The sequence below is a fragment of the Eucyclogobius newberryi genome, unplaced genomic scaffold, assembly GCF_026437365.1.
Source record: "Eucyclogobius newberryi isolate DKJ021-1_F unplaced genomic scaffold, fEucNew1.0.hap1 SCAF_10, whole genome shotgun sequence".
NCBI classification, from domain to species: Eukaryota; Metazoa; Chordata; class Actinopteri; order Gobiiformes; family Gobiidae; genus Eucyclogobius; species Eucyclogobius newberryi.
This window is the reverse complement of record NW_027315724.1, coordinates 31,426,159-31,443,934: the sequence shown is the minus strand read 5'-3', so window position 1 is coordinate 31,443,934 and position 17,776 is coordinate 31,426,159.

Sequence of the window (17,776 nt, the reverse complement as noted above, 5' to 3'; positions counted from 1 at the left end):
TAGAATATCAAGAGCAATATATCGATTATCGCCTAAATCACAAAATCGTGAGCTGTGTATCGTGTATTGCATCAAATTATTGTCACGAACGGCAGAACGGAGCCAATTACGGAAGCTGGAAACAGGAGATGATTTGTAACAGGTTTTAATGAAGACAGAGCTGAGAATGTGAACTGAGAAAGTCTTTTAGTTAAGTGTGACGACAATAGAGGACCCTTCCAGCCGTGGTCAGTGCCAGCAAACAGAGGTGTCAGAGCGCAGACGAGAGGCGTAGTCAGTATAAGCTTTGTCAGAGGATAGGCGGAAGGATAGTCAGGAAGGTCCGAGGTCGTCAACAGCAAACAGAATCACGAGGCAAAAAACTGGTCATTAACGTCCGGAGTAAAACTGGGTTAGGCAAAAAGCAGAAGTCAGGGTCAAAACACAAATCAAACTACCAGAAGCTCGATAGCTGGGGCAGACAGGGCAACGCAGACAAGGGGGCGGTAACCAGAGAGGAAAACAAGAAGGGAGGTGGGAAATGGAGTGGAGCAGAGACGTAAGGGAGAACATATACATGAAACACTAGGATTAAGAGCAGCGGGAACAGAGACAGAAACACCCTGAGTAAAACATGACAAAACTATACATCACCAGACCAGACGGTGATCATGACAATTATGAGAATCATAAGGAACCCTGTTATTCCCAGCCCTAATAAATAGTTGTGTATGATGATGTGTAAAGTAATTTAAATCTGCTCTTATTATCTATTAAAAAGGGCTATGTTTTCATTTGTTTCATGACATGTTAGTCAGTCACTTGTTTTTTGTTTCATTGTTAACAGTTTACTGGACTATACTGAATAACAGTCATGTCCTGGTCTATCAATGTACCGGTAAAACATATATAACCATATATGTATTGTGTATATGTTATGGTTATTAGTCTTAAATCACAAGCACAATATGCCGGGATAATTGTAATTTATTTTATCATATCCTCCCAATGCAGCTTGATTTGCAGTGAGTTAAGTGCATATGACAACCTAAATTAGACAACACATATAGCTAAAATGTAGTTAACATGTTTCTATTCAAGATTAAGAAGAAGAAAAAAGTGCATATCTTTTCACAGTTTGAATATTATCGAAAAGTTTACGATGTTATTTCCTGGTTGTACATGAGCAGCAGATGTGACTTAGGTAGAGGTAATTCCACAACATTTACCTAGCAACCATATGTTAACAAGAGCCAACATGCATATACATTAATAATAGTTATGATTTAACAAATGACACTACATGATAACACCTCTACGTTGTTAAATAATTATTTAAACTGTAAGGAAAAAGTGTTCACTGTGTGTATGTCGGTGTAATCCCTCATTCGTCCAGGCGTGGTCCATTGTAGAAAAAGCTTCAGTTGTAGTCATCTGGACTCAGTTAGAAAAAATTAGACGTTTCGACTCTCATCCAAGAGTCATTGTCAATAAAAGAATTTAGGTCGAGAACTCCGATATTTATACTATTCTGTGGTAAGTCCAGCCCATTGGGCGGAGCCTTCCTGAAGTGGAAAGAGTTGTTTGTTTCAACAGAAACTCCCCCCCTTGTATCTACAGAGCTAGCCTATTCAGACTTTTAATGGGCTATTAGTATCCTCTTTGTCTTTGTGAGATCCTGGCTCACCCACCCTGAGTACCTGATTAGCATCTAAATGTCCTGGTCCTGGTCCTCTACCTTTCCAGGGGTTCAGTAACCCATTATAAATAACAGGAAGATTGAATCTTAGCCCTCCATTTCTGTTTAAAGAAGGTCTTTCTTTTTTAACAAAAATAGCTTCCTTGACTCCTCTTTCAAACCATCTTTTCTCCCTGCTTAAAACCTTCACCTCACCGTCTTGAAACGAGTGATTAGAGGCTTCAAGATGGAGATGCACGGCGCTCTGTGGTCCTGAACTAGTATTTCTTCTGTGCTGATAAAGCCTCTTGTGTAGAGGCTGTTTAGTCTCACCTATGTAACGTTCTTTACAACTTTATTCACTGCATTGGATCGAATAAACTACATTGCTCTGTTTTTGAGTCAGCAACCTAAATTCTTTTATTGACAATGACTCTTGGATGAGAGTCGAAACGTCAATTTTTTTCTAACTGAGTCCAGATGACTACAACTGAAGCTTTTTCTACAATTCACTGTGTAAACATTCTCTGCATTTTTTTTTTTTTTTTATGGATTTTGACTTATTTACAGATATAAAACTGTGCTACGTAAATACTGTTGGTCAGAGGTCTCGAGCTCAATGGGTTCTTACTTAAATAAAGGTTAATAAATAAATATTTACCACAGATTCTATCTCATCAAAGACAGAAACAATTAGGAAAACATGAGAACTTGACATTATGCGCTTTAAATTACTCCTTAGAGAATATCCCAATATCCCTCACTAATCCCAATATTTAGTCAAGGAGACTGAAAATAAGTCACATTTCACCAAAAAGAAACAACTAACAAGTTTATATTGACAAGTCTATATTGTTTTAGGTTAATATTTTCTTTTAAAGGTGCTTTATGTAACTTTTGAGGGTCCACTACATGTCAGCATGAAGATTTCTTTGCTTGGAACGGCATTATACTTATTCAAATATTTGTATTGTTCACAGATACCTTAATGTGTATTCTCACTGTGAGTGTGGTTGCCTCTCCATCTTTCCTCATTCTCTTCAGCATGTGGTCTTTCTGCGTCTTTTGTCTTGGCTAAAGTTTGTTTTGGCATTTTCTACAGCTACAATCCTGCACCAAAGAGCTACGGTTCCTGCTAAAAGAAATCCATAACTTCACATGCTCTTATTCCATTGATTTAGCAAAAAGATATAACGGCAAAATTTGCCCCTTTTGAGCTTTGACTGAAAAAGGACTGGACTGGAGTGGTCATAAATCAAAAGTAACCTGGAGACGCCTTTAAGTAGTCTGTTACAGCACAATGATGAAAGATCAAAAGGCAACATAGATTTTCCTAAAAATATAATTCATACAAATTATATTGTTCTTAAACATTTTTAATTAGTGTTTAATCGTTTTATTCTTTCTTTGTAATCTTATGGCTGTGTAAATGTCTTGAAAGTATCGCTCGCTGCATAAATACAGTCGGCATAACTTGTGTGCTAAAGAAAGCAGTGTGGCAGTGTTGCCATGGGGCAGGCACGAATCATTTGAATTAGTAAAATGACTAAATGTGCTTGAACATATTCATCAAATCCTTAGATTTTTACATTACAAAATACAAAACGGAAAACACAAGAGTACTCATAGTTCTTTAGCTCTCAAACCGTTTTTGAAACAATCTGATTATGAAGATTCTAGTGTTTAATATATGATATTTTAGTTAATTTCATTTATTTATTTATACAGGGAAAACCCAATGAGAAAAGTTCTCTTTTTCATGTCATGGGTCCCTGTTAAAACACAACACCAAATAAACAACAAACATAGGATACTAAAACACAAATAAAACAATCAATAAGTTATAGTTATAGTTATAGTTAAACCAGTTGAAATAAACACAGATGTTGCTTTGTTATGTTCTACACACTCTCCCTCTTTAATATGGGACTCAAACATAGTGCTTGTTGGAGTGATTTGTAATAGTTGTAAATTTAATCTCAACTTTTTTGACTACCCTAAAGCAGTTCTATGTAAATATGAGTGTATGTAGGCCAGTGCTGCAGTGTCAGTCACTCACCCAGAGGCTCCTGCCTGTCCCTTTGGGTCCAGTCCTTGGAATGTCCTCTCATAAAATATGTCAGTTTTATGTTGGCTTTACATTTACTAATCTCAATATCTGAAACCAGAGACTGCATGGAGGCAAAACATCTAATTGACTATAAAGACAGAGAGCTGAGAAGCGGACATGACAGTGAAGTCAGGACTTCACCTGCTTGAGCGACGTTCAACCTTTAATGTGTAGCTCATGTTTATGTAGCGTATATTGTCATTCATGTATTAATTAGACATTAGTTAGACAAGAACTAATGAGGCGTGTCCAATTTGTTCTGTGAGTGTAGAAAACTTTGTTAAACTAATGTGAGGTTCCTCGTTAATGGCCAAATGCAATGAGCTGGACCTGTTTTCCCTGCAGTGATAAGAACATGATTGTGAAAGTTTTTCCTCCCAGAGACACTTTCTATAATTAAGTATTGTGGAGACCGAGTGGACAATATTCATGTAAAAACCACTCTGCTTCCAGATAATGAATCACCATTCTGCATTAATTACCTCCAGATGGACTGGGCAAATGGAAATTCCTTTTGCTCGTTGCTTTCCAAATGTAATGTCATATTTTTTTTCCCGATGTATCTTTTTTGATTGGGATTCAACATTAAAATATGGTTAAAAGTAAAAAAAAAAATCAATATCCTTCTCAATATCTAATTATTTCTTTATTTTACCGGTAGTCTTCTGCCAATGTCTGTCATGTCTTGTTAGATAAAATGCATGTTGTAAACCCAGAGGTTCCTTGTTGGGTGTTTTATTCTCTGACAGAGTAATAGGCCTCACTACACTGTTCTTCTGCCTGGCTGACTTGTTCTGGCTCATAGACTTTTCATAATGAGTGTGAGCAGAGCAGGAGTGTAAGTGTGTCCTCGTAGCATTAAGAAATACATTAAATGTGACAATGGACAGAAGTCACGGTTTGATTTATCCTGAAGACTAATGGAAATGGAATCATCTGTTTGTGAGTTAAGGACATTTATTCAGAATATAATAGTGAAAGCTGTGTCAGTAAGTTAAACGATATGACTGCAACTGTGGAACACTTGAATAGATTGAATAGATTGTTTTTTCTCTAAATATATGCTGTACGTCTTTGGAAAACTGAAACAAAAAGTATTTTCCAACAACAAGAAGAACAACAAAAAAAGCTGCCATATGGGCTTGGCTTAAATGCACAGTGCCTGATTTTGACTGTCTTAAAAACAGAACCAGTTCATTTTAAACAGTTTGCAGTGGAGTTATTCCTCACTTTCCTAATATGCATCCAAATTATTCACCGTGATGACTTTATAAGTGCTTTTCACAATTTTCAGAAAGCCTACAGTTTCTCAACATGAGACAATCATTTCATTTTCTTGTCTATATCATTATGAATTCCTGACTATCCAAACTGTATGGAATCGAATATGTATCTAATTCATGTGAAGACATCAAAGTTTATACATAGTGCCAGTCAAACAGGATTTTGATCATTTCTCCTTTCCTCTCTCACCTCTCATGTAGCTCACACCTTTAAGAGCCTCTCGACAAATCAGCAGAGTTGCCATATTTTCAGAGAGCCACAGGGGCCAAAGCCTTTGAAAAGCCCAAAACAAGCGCACCAAGATCGACAACAATAAGAAAAACACATTGGCAACTAGTTCAACGCTGTGTGTCACGTCTGAACGAGATGCATTTATATTTGTATTGCATATTTTATATACACAGCTATATTTCATATAGCTATATAAAATATCTATTTTATATAGCTCTTTTCATGAAAGTGCCGTTCAGGAGCAAGCACAAAAATGCATCCTGCAAATTTCTGATTTTGCAAGCATCATTCCTAAAATATAAACCCAAAGTCGCTATAAAGAAGCAGACTTGGCACAATAGTAACAGGCCTTTCCAGCTTGTGCATGTCACATTTACATGAGCTTTGATTGGGTCATTTAAGGATAGTTTCAACTTTACAACACGGTTAACAACTTCTTCTACTGTACTTAAGTATTTACTTCAAACAAGGTTTTAAGACTCGCTATCTGAAGTACATTTATATATATTCCTTCAGGCGACTAAGTCCTAATGTAGAATAATGAAACAGAGGCTTTATTATTAAATTAGAATTGATTGGTTCATATTATGACACACATAAACAGCTCTGCTTTGGCTGGATTTATTTAACAATCTCAAATTGTCTACTCTGTTAACATCATCTCTGGTCAACTCTTCTGCTTTGACAAATTAATCTTATCTGCCATTATTGGACATATGGAAATCCTCCACCTGCAGCTGCCAAAAAATATGGGACAGAGCACTGCTTCAGCGCCATCTGTCTGGCCAGTGTGTCCAATGCGCGCAGCCAGATTGAGTCGCTTTCTTTTATTTGATGCACTCTGTGAAAGTAGTGCATGGAAAGAATTTTGGCAAATGCAATACTTTTACAACATATATTTCACAACTTCTAGAAACATGAAACCCACTGTACAGCAATAATAAGGGCTCTTAGTGTGGATGGACAATTAATATTACATCTGTACCTGCTGTATTGATCCCATAATGGTAGGAAAGGGCAATTATTTACTAATGAACACTACATGGATATTAATAGACGAGGCATTGTTGTAAACGGAATACTTTCCACATTTCAGACTACCAAAATAAAAAAGGTATATTCAGGTACTTGCGTCACATAAATATTGAGAGAAGAGAGAGAGAAAATCTTCAGACATAAAATACAAAAAATAATAGAAGAAACAAAAAATAGCATAATTTAGAACACATATAGCGTAGATTCAGCTGTTATATTCATTGGAATTATTAAATTACTTAAGCCAAAAAGCTTCTTGTTTGTGTTATTTGAGACTCACGGCACGTTTGCTTGAAATCTGGAGCTTTTTCCTTCTTAATATTAAAAGAAGTTGCTTACTTTGAGTGTCAAAAGGGCATCTTATAATTAGTTAATTAGTTTGTACACAACTCTGGCGGCGCTGGTGCTTTAGTGCATATCTTCCTCGGTTTGTCTCCTGTCTTTCGGTGACAGTGTTTGTTATGCCACATTGATTCTCCAAGAGCTGTGTAAAATTAATAAGCATTTATCTATAGCTGATCTGTTTATGTTCCGTTTGGATGGACACCGAGATGCTCAGAGGCACATTGGTCTCCCTGGACTCTTGTTTATAGCGCGCCTTTGCAGCTGTTCATTCTTTTATCTGTAAAGTGCTGAAGCAGAAACGAATGATTTTCCTTTGTAACAGTCTCGGCCTGCTTTGGTCGTCTCTCACTTTCACTGCAGCTCAACACAGTCTGAGAGTATCACAATGTGCACAACACTGCATACTGTACAACACGCAACTTTGACGTTTACGTATCTCTGATTCAAAATAGGAAGAAACAGGGATTTGGTACAATTTGGTTTTCTTGCTCAGAGTATTTGACGTTTGACCTGTTCTAGTTGTCATCATGCTACATAACAAGGGATTTAGCTTTTTTTTGTGTGCCAAATTTAAGCTCCTTTTCTACATACTTGCGTATCCTGTAAACGCCATTAACACGTTGTTTGTACCATTGAAAATCTCCACCATCTCCACCAAGACACAGTTCATGACACACTGACTCATCTAAGTAAGTTCTTTGGTTATATCTAATGCATTGTTTGTTTCTTTCCAGGTAAGATGACCATTTCCTCCTGTTTTTCTTTGCTGCATTTTGGCGTGAAGACTCTGCGTTCTCTGCTATTATGTGTAAGTGTGATGACGGACTGACATTACAATTGTTATTGATCTGTGGACTGGTTGTGCGGTAACGTCATAAAGTTATATGCAGCACTGATATATGAAGCATGTTTGTGTTGCTCTGTATTGTGTATCGTACGGTGTATTGCTGTTCTAGTGTGGGCAAAAGTCAAATTATTGAGTTGATTGTGTGTGCCAGTATAGAGCTATCCCTTTATGAATTTCAAACATGATAAATCTACTGTACTTGAAATGTTTTTTAGTTTGCATAATCCCACACAACCTTTAGTAAATTGTGGATCGACTAAAGGCTTAATTTGCCCTTTAGTTTCAGTTAATTGTGAACCAAATGAATTGTGTCAGAGAGATTAGACCCTTACACGTGTTCAAACCTCCACTCAGACCCCCAGGAGTGATCATGAATATTTATTTTAAAAGTGGCCTGTGCAACTTTCCTGGTGGAGGGTCTGAAATGTTCTTTAGTATGACAGTATCTATTTTCAATTGTGTTTCTGTTGCTAAAAAATACATGAAAAGAATCCATCTCACTGTGAATGGGGTCACTTTTGCATAGATCTGACTTGTAGCTTAGTTGTAATTCAAACACAAAATACCATGAAAAAATGAAAAGGACATTTTAATTGATTCAAACGTAGTTCCACATAATGACACTTTAATGGAAACCCTTCTGCTCTCAGCTGCACGCTGTCATACATTTGCTCCTGTGGTTTGAGTGGATCAGATGTGACAAATACAGTGTGACTCACTCTGCAGGGGCTTAAGAGGATTAGAGACACAGAACTCTCTGCAGCTCAAATGGACCTTTACATCTGAAGGAGAACCACTTTAAACTCATACCTTACCCTTTGAAAACAGACTAGTTGTTTGTGTAGTGTGGGCTAATACTATATTGGCCTAAATCATGATGGAAAATATTATGTTACTAAAGAGGACTGCTGGTTATACAAAGAACCGAATGTTTATATGCCATAACTTAAAAAGTGCAAAAAAAACACAATACCTTTTGCTGAATATACTTTCTATGCATTACCTACTGAAACATGAGCAGTTACTCTGATTACTGATACTTGAGAAATTACAATAGCTATGTGTCATAAAGATTTTCATCATGTGTGATTGAACTCTTAGAGAATGATTGTGTTTCCACTATTCCATTTGTAGAGTTTATGTGGCTAAATTAAAGTACATTTAAATAAAATATATTTTTGTAACACCCAGAGTCACAACAGCAGTTGCCTAGATGGGTTGGCTAAATGCATTTCCACATTTAGGGTTCTGAATAGTCATGGCGCCATGCATAACATAAAATATGCATTTCAACTGAGGGTAGATGGATGCATAAATAAGCCATCTGTGGATAAATGTGTATATTTTTTTGTTCAGTGGAGTCTTAGATGGAAATGTGGCTTATGCTACCAAGAGATGGGAAGTGGAAGCAAAGAAAATTAAAGCCGCAAGCGGCATCCAACGGCCCTCGCGGGCCGCCGGCCTTCCGACTCTGCTCTCTGCATTTACAGAGATGGCGCTAACGCAATTGTCTAAGAACTAAGACAGTGACACATTGGACATGTACAATCCTGTGCTTAACCAGTGCTAATGAACACAAATGTCGGTCAAATGTGCAGCTCCAGCGCACAGAGACCGTGACACTTGGAATATAAATATGGATAACTTTTGATGCTCCGCTTCTGTAGATTATTTTCCCAAAATATGAGCTTGATCGAGCTATTGCCCACAGAGGAGTTCATTAAAGTGTGAAGCATAAATGTGAACATTTCAAGGATTTGGCGTTTTTCCCATTTGTGACATATATTTGCGGCTCTACCGCACAGAGACCCTAGTACTTAAAATCAAAATATGGATAACTTTTGATGCCCCACTTGTGTAGATGATTCCCCCCAAATATGAACTTGATCGGGTAATCACCCTAGGAGGAGTTTGTTAAAGTGTGAAGTGTAAAAATGTGGTCATTTTAGAGATTTTGCGGTTTCCCCATAGGGATAACATGGGATGTTTCTGTCATCGCTACGGCTACGCTTTACCAAATATGATTTTGGCTCCCATACTTTTTATTTGGGGATGGCAAATGAGAATTGTGTGCAAAATGTCATGTCATTTCGAAAAACTCTTGTTTATAGGCCACTCTGAAGGCCAAATAGTCCAAATTCTGCGAAAAGTTTGCGGCTCAGCTGCACAGAGACCGTAAATGTTATCGATAAAATTTGAATAACTTTAGATGCCCCACTTGTCTAGAGCAGGTACACTGATTTTGAGATTGGTGGGCCAAACGCACTAGGAGGAGTTCGTTAAAGTGTGAAGCGTAAATGTGAACATTTCAAAGATTTGGCGTTTTCCCATTTGTGACAGTATATTTGCAGCTCCACGGCACAGAGACCGTACCACTTAAAATCAAAATATGACTAACTTTTGATGCCCCGTTTGTGTATATGATTTTCCCCAAATATGAGCTTGATCGGGCAATCGCCCTAGGAGGAATTTGTTAAAGTGTGAAGCGTAAAAATGTGGTCATTTTAGAGATTTCGCTGTTTTCCCATTTCTGACATATATTTGCGGGTCCGCCACACAAAGACTGTAGTACTTAGAATCAAAATATGGATTAGTTTTGATGCCCCGCTTGTGTAGATGATATTCTCCAAATATGAACTTGATCGGACAATCGCCCTAGGAGGAGTTTGTTAAAGTGTGAAGCGTAAAAATGTGGTGATTTGAGCGATTCTACGATTTTCCCATAAGGATAACATGGGATGTTTCTGTCATCGCTACGGTTACGCCGTACAAAATATGACTTTGGCTCTCATACTTTTATGATCAGGATGGCAAATTAGAATTTCGTGCAAAATATCATGTCATTTGGAAAAACTATTGTTTATAGGCCACTCTGAAGGCCAAATAGTCAGAATTCAGGGAAAAATTTGCGGCTCCGTCGCACAGAGACCGTAAAAGTTATCCTTAAAATTTGGATAACTTTAGATGCCCCACTTGTCTAGGGGACGTACACCGATTTTGAGGTCGGTGGGCAAAACGCCCTAGGAGGAGTTTGTTAAAGTGTGAAAGAGAAAAATGTGGATATTCGAGAGATTTAGCAATTTTCCCATAGGGATAACATGGGAGGTTTCCGTCATGGCTACGGCTACGCCGTAAAAATTAAGGCATAAGTTTAATTGGCCTTTTGCTCGGGACCCCAAAATAGAATTTTGGGCAAAGTTTAGAACATTTGTGTAAAACCAGTTTTTGTCCATCAACTATCACTCAAAGGTCACTCTGTAGGGGGCGCTATCGCGCCCATTTCAATTTTGTCATCCTAAACTGGTCCAAACTTGAAAGTTTAACAACTGATTCAAATTTGGTCCTAATCGGACTCGTTTTGATCAAATGGGAGCAATTTTTAGATCTGCAATATTCCAAAATAAGTTGTCCAACTTTGCGGCTGCGCCGCACACAGACCGGTAAAGGTATCTCAAAAAATTGGATAACTTTGGATGCCCCACTTGTCCAAAGGACGTCCGCCGATTTTGAAGTCGGTGGGCAAAACGCCCTAGGAGTTCGTCAAAGCTTGACGTGAACAAAATGGCTAACACAGCGTGTTTTCATTTTCAAAGGAAGATGGCGGCCATAGGGTAAGTCTGGGGGCGTGGCCACGATAATATTTTTTTTTTGTCCTCACAAGAGGAATGCGTGTCCCGAATTTCGTAGCTTTACGCCAAAGTTGACCTTGGGGCGTCTCCCATAGGCGCAATGTATTTTGACTTTTGTCGGTGGCGCTGTCGCGCCATTTTTTAACGAAATAAAAAATGGCCCAGAAAAAATCCAATTTTTCGCCGATTCTGAATTTTGGGCAAAGTTTGGTGAGTTTTTGAGCATGTTCAGGGGGTCAAATTAGAGCTCGAAGCGCTGAAGAAGAACAAGAAAAATGAAAGCCGCAAGCGGCATCCAACGGCCCTCGCGGGCCGCCGGCCTTCCGACTCTGCTCTCTGCATTTTACAGAGTTGGCGCTAACGCAATTGTCTAAGAACTAAGACAGCGACACATTGGACATGTACAAAGCTGTGCTTAACCAGTGCAAATGAACACAAATGTCGGTCAAATGTGCAGCTCCAGCGCACAGAGACCGTGACACTTGGAATAAAAATATGGATAACTTTTGATGCTCCCCTTGTGTAGATTATTTTCCCCAAATATGAGCTTGATCGAGCTATTGCCCACAGAGGAGTTCATTAAAGTGTGAAGCATAAATGTGAACATTTCAAGGATTTGGCGTTTTTCCCATTTGTGACATATATTTGCGGGTCCGCCACACAGAGACCGTAGCACTTAGAATCAAAATATGGATAACTTTTGATGCCCCGCTTGTGTAGATGATTTTCCCCAAATATGAGTTTGATCGGACAATCGCCCTAGGAGGAGTTTGTTAAAGTGTGAAGCGTAAAAATGTGGTGATTTGAGCGATGTTGCGGTTTTCCCATAGGGATAACATGAGAGGTTTCTGTCATCGCTACGACTACGCCGTAAAAAATAAGGCATTTGTCTGATTGGCTTTTTTGATCGGGACGCCAAAATAGAATTTTGGGTAAAGTTTTGAACATTTTGGTAAAACTAATTTTTGACCTTCAATGTTAATTTAAAGGTCACTCTGTAGGGGGCGCTATCGCGCCCATTTCAATTTTGTCATCATAAACTGGTCCAAACTAGAAAGTTTAACAACTGATTTAAATTTGGTCCTAATCGGACTCGTTTTGATCAAATGGGAGCAATTTTTAGATCTGCAATATTCCAAAATAAGTTGTCCAACTTTGCGGCTGCGCCGCACACAGACCGTAAAAGGTATCTCAAAAAATTGGATAACTTTAGATGCCCCACTTGTCCAGAGGACGTCCGCCGATTTTGAAGTCGGTGGGCAAAACGCCCTAGGAGGAGTTCGTCAAAGTTTGACGTGAACAAAATGGCTAACACAGCGTGTTTTCATTTTCAAAGGAAGATGGCGGCCATAGGGTAAGTCTGGGGGCGTGGCCACAAAAATATTTGTTTTTTGTCCTCACGAGAGGAATGCGTGTTCCGAATTTCGTAGCTCTACGACAAAGTTGACCTCGGGGCGTCTCCCATAGGCGCAATGTATTTTGACTTTTGTCGGTGGAGCTGTCGCGCCATTTTTTAACGAAAAAAAAAATGGCCCAGAAAAAACAAAATTTTTCGCCGATTTTGAATTTTGGGTAAAGTTTGGTGAGTTTTTGAGCATGTTCAGGGGGTCAAATTAGAGTTCAAAGCGCTGAAGAAGAACAAGAAAAATAATAATAAATATAGCCGCAAGCGGCAATGATCGGCCCTCGCTACGCCGCCGCCACGCCGCAAGAGGAGGGGGCGCTAACGCGCCCCAATTGTCCTTTTATTACGCCTACTGCTGAATCAGTGACGCTGTCACATCTTCTCCCCTTTGTTTTACCATCAAAATGCAATTTTATTTTGAATTCTTGGCAAAATGTGCGGCTTTGCCGCACAGACACTGTGACTCTTTGAATAGAAATGTGGATAACTTTTGATGGTCCACCCCTGAAGATGAGTCTCACCAAATTTCAGGTTAATATGTCTAACGCCCTAAGAGGAGTTTGTGAAAGAGTCTAAAGTGTAAACATGTTCTGGCGATTTCCCCATTGGAATAACATGGAAGGTTTCGGTCATCGTTACGGCAAAGCCATAACAATTATGACATGGGTCTCATTGACTTTTTTGATGGGGATGCCAAAATTGAGTTGTGTGTCAAATTTCATATAATTTCGCAAAACTAAATATTTAACCTCCATATAAAATCTGTAGGGGGCGCTGTGGCTCCAAATTAATTTATTTCACTTCAAGTAGGTTTAGGGCAAAGAGTTTAACAACTGATTCTAATTTGACGCAATTCGGACTTTATCTGCGCAAACGGCAGAAATGTTAAATTTGGGAGATTTCTGAAATTCTTGCTACAGTTTGCGGCTTTGCCGCACAGAGACCGTGACAGGTATCAATGTAATTTGGATAACTTTTGATGTCCCACTCCTCAGTAGCATTTTCACCAAATTTCAGCTTTTTAGGGCCAACGCCCTGGGAGGAGTTCGTAAAAGTACGACGTTTGGAAAAACTCCGAAGTCATGTTTAGCCATTTTTGAAGCAATATGGCCGACATTTGGTTGGGCGGACGGCGTTGCCGTAATAATATTTTTTACTTCTCTTGTCACCATCTACCTCTGCGCCAAATTTCATGATTCTACGATCAGATTTTTTTTGGGTCATTTCCCATCTCTCAATGCATTTTTGGTACATTTGGGGGCGCTGACGCGCCAATTTTTTTATTTTAGAAAAGGGAAATAGCCAGAATGTAGAGAGGCACGATTTTTAGAGGTGTGCAAATTTTTGTGACTTTTCGTCAATGTTCACTGGGTGAAAAATAGGGGGGTTGGTCCCGAGAAGAAGAAGAAGAAGAATATTCCGATGCGAAAACAATGTTTCCCATTTTCCAAATATCATAAACTATACATTTTCGGAAAGCGCTCGCGCTTTCCTACCTCATGGTGTGGGTCCCTGGTCACTGACGGGTACTTTCGTTAATTTTGAGTGGGCTCCGCCCACTTTGTGTTTTTGGCCCTCTATACAGTAATAATGTTAATTTTTTGCATTACATGCTTATATGCACGGAACATGCAAGAGATGGGGAACGTATTCGTGAGGTACTTAGCGCATCTCAATGTAAAGTGCTCGTTTAGTGCGCACTTTTGCACGGGCTTCGCCCGTTTACAACGGTAATGTTCCATTTTCCTACTACTAATTAGTATGCACGGGGCGTGCATGAGTGAAGGAGTGCGTTAGTGAGTGTTTGGAAGGGGGCGAGCGCTTCGCGCTCGATTTCGTGCGCACTACGTGCGCACTTTCGCAGCCGTGCTTCGCACGGCCTTACGAGATTAATAGGCCTCTCGCCAGCTTGTGGCGCTCGGGCCTAATAATATTTTTTGCAAAAACAATATAGCCGTTTCCACTATAACAACAAATTATACATCGTTTGAAAGCTCTAAGCCTTCCCCATGCCGCCATGGGGTGGAATCATCATTACGAGCGCTTACGCGCTCGTCACTCCCTATTCCGTCGGGATGCCCCGCCCACTCCCCATAGACTTCCATTGATTTGAGCAGATACAAGCATGGCCCATGCCTGCGGCATGGATTCTCGCGTACGGGACGATGCCAGGAGGGTTTTTGGAGGAATGCAGCGCTTCGCGCTGCTGTTGTCAACAATTAGTGAATGGGCTACGCCCATTCACTAATTGTTGTTTAATTTTTATTGTTCTACTTCAGCGCTTTGAACTCTAATTTGACCCCCTGAACATGCTCAAAAACTCACCAAACTTTGCCTAGTTCACTGTACTTGCCAGGGGCAAGTACAGTGAACTAGCTGCGCCCGCATGTTTGGTCAGGCAGCGTTGCGGGAGCAATAGGCCCTCCGCCCTGCTGGGGCTCGGGCCTAATAAATGGTAAATAACAGTATGTGACAAATGCATAAAAGGCCAAAGCCCCTCCACACAGCTGCCCTCAGAGCTGCTGAACAGAAAAGGTCAGGATAGAAAGTCTGACAGCCTCTTCACATCCAAAGAGTTCACCTCAGGGAATATAGACCCACTAAACATTGTTTGTTTTGATAAGGTCTGGCTACGGTTCAGCGAGTCATTTTTCATGTGCTCTGATATAGTAAAGCAGAGCTGATGTGCTCTGTGCAACAAATGCATTCAACCAAAGCACAAGTCATGACCTTACTGACGATATTATGATAAAGGACTCGGGGGTAATATGTCAGGATAACATATATCACACTCTGTGTGTGGCAGTTCAAGAAAACAATATATTCTGGCCAGCATGGCCTGTTGTTGTTCCAATTAAATAAGTGACCATTACAATGTAATTTTGAGTTTGTTTGTTCATAGAAAAGGCATTTCTAATGCTTCTAAAAATGGACCGCCTGATACCAAACAATACAGATTAAGTATTGCTAATGTACTGCAAGTTGATGCAAAGCATGAGTAAAAGCGTTCCACAAAGTCTACACCACAAGTTTCAAAAACTGTGTCAAACTGTCAGTCAGAGCCACTCTAGCCTTAAGCAAACAGAATGGAGCAGGCTATTTTGGTCCCATTTATTTATTTATTTATACATTGACCTTTATTAAACCAGTAAAGTCCCATTGAGATGCTTTTCCAGGGGAGACCAGTGCTGAGACGAGCACATATCATGTGTCCAAATGGGCAACTTTGTCTTCAGGCATTCTTTAAATGTTTAATTATTGTCTAATCAATAATGTGCTTAGCTTTGGTCCGAGCAAGTCATCTGAGACTATGGAAAAATGTGGCTGGGTTCTGAATCACAGTTTAATGTTTCTTGCCCAAGGACACAACATAACCTACCTACCTTAAAATTAAAGCCATATCTGAATTCAAAATGTTCACCTCCAGGCTTAAGTCTTGGTTAAAACTATATCCATTTGTAAACAACATGTGAGAGTGAATAAGTGAGTTTGAATGATGTTTTAATACCTACTATAATCTGCATGGGCTGTATCTTTAATGCATGGAAAGTGTCACCAGACAGTTTAAAGGTGACATTATGCTTTTTTCAGGTACTTAGTATTGAGCTTTAACATAAGCAGATCATTATTTTACATTTAGTTCATTCTAAACTGCGATATCGTTCTAAAATGACTTAGTCATGAAAACCTGTCCATTGACTTCCTGTTCAAAACTGCAGAACTGATATGGTTTCACTGCAAGTCATTTACATGTTTTATTTTGGAAAATTGGCATTTTAGAACCTGGGATGGAAAAGGAGAGAAATACAATACAAGGCATTACACCAAATATAAACCAAACGTGACTATTTACCGTAAGGCTAAAAGCTCTTGAAAGTTGATTTAACATAATTCTAATCATTAGGAAATGGAAATATAATTAGATTTGGATGTAATTCAGCTCAGTCCATATTCCTGAGCCTCCTTATTGAACTTATACATACTTTCATCTTCGACTCAGTGAGGGATATTTTATAGTCTCCAGTCTGCTGGGGAACTTGTCGGACACACTTCTTAGAGTAGCTCTATATCTGAAGAATCACTTTCCATTTTCAGTGCTAAGGCTCGCAGCAAAAAGATATACAGCTTTTAGGTAAAGATTGAAAGCTTTTATTCCTCGCCTGGTTGCAATAAATTGCTGAAGTGCTGTGAAGTCTGTATTAGTGGGGGAAAAATGCATATTTTAGCTGAGATGTCAGTTTACTATTGAAGGGAAGAGCTCATTTTGACCACATCTACAATGTAAATATTTGTGGAAATGGTGATTATCTGTATTCACTGCGCTGTCCAAGATAGCTCTCCATTAATGAAGCGCCATGTTCTTCTGCTATTATCTATTATAGAAACACCAGACTGAGGATGAAACGTGATGTTTAGCATTATAATAACAATCAAGTTAATCAGTGCAGCCTGAGAGTAATTAGTCACATATGGCTATTAAATATACTTGTCAACTTGGAGGCAAATGTTATCACAGATGGTGTCACTTTTACCAAGAATACTTGTTGTAGTGACTAACTCAACACATCATGAATAGTTGAGCTCTTATTCCATAATATATATATATATATATATATATATATATATATATATATATATATATATATATATATATATATATATATATATATATACAAATACTGTGCGATATCTTTGGAGAATTCGTTCACATGGTAACACTTTAATACAAAGAAAGGGAAAAACAAATTGTAATACTCCTGCATAAAACGTGTCTCTCTGTCCATGGTGCTGAAAGTATCTTCCAGCTATGGAAAGTTAAAGTAAAATTCACTGGGAATATTTTTTTTACTCTTAGTTCACTAAATGGGAAAGCAGGTATCTCAACTTTATACTATTCAACATTTTGTAACTAAAAAGTACTTTTCTGTACTGTTTGAGACTGCCTAAACTGGCAGAGGGGTTATTTTTTTTATCACGTTCATAGTTTGAGTTAACGTCACTACTGAGCGAACAAATATATACAAATAAAGTACGCTAGAAAATGCAAAATGTTTATCCAATTATATTGACGCAATATTTCTTATGTAGCGGTAATTTATTTGCTTCTGTGTCTGTACTTTTACTTTAGCCTGGAATTAGAGGATTATTCACCTCCCTGAAAAAGAGATTCTAAATCTAACGGGGACTTTCCTTGTTAAACAAAGGTCAATAAATGTACTTCTTCCAAACTTTG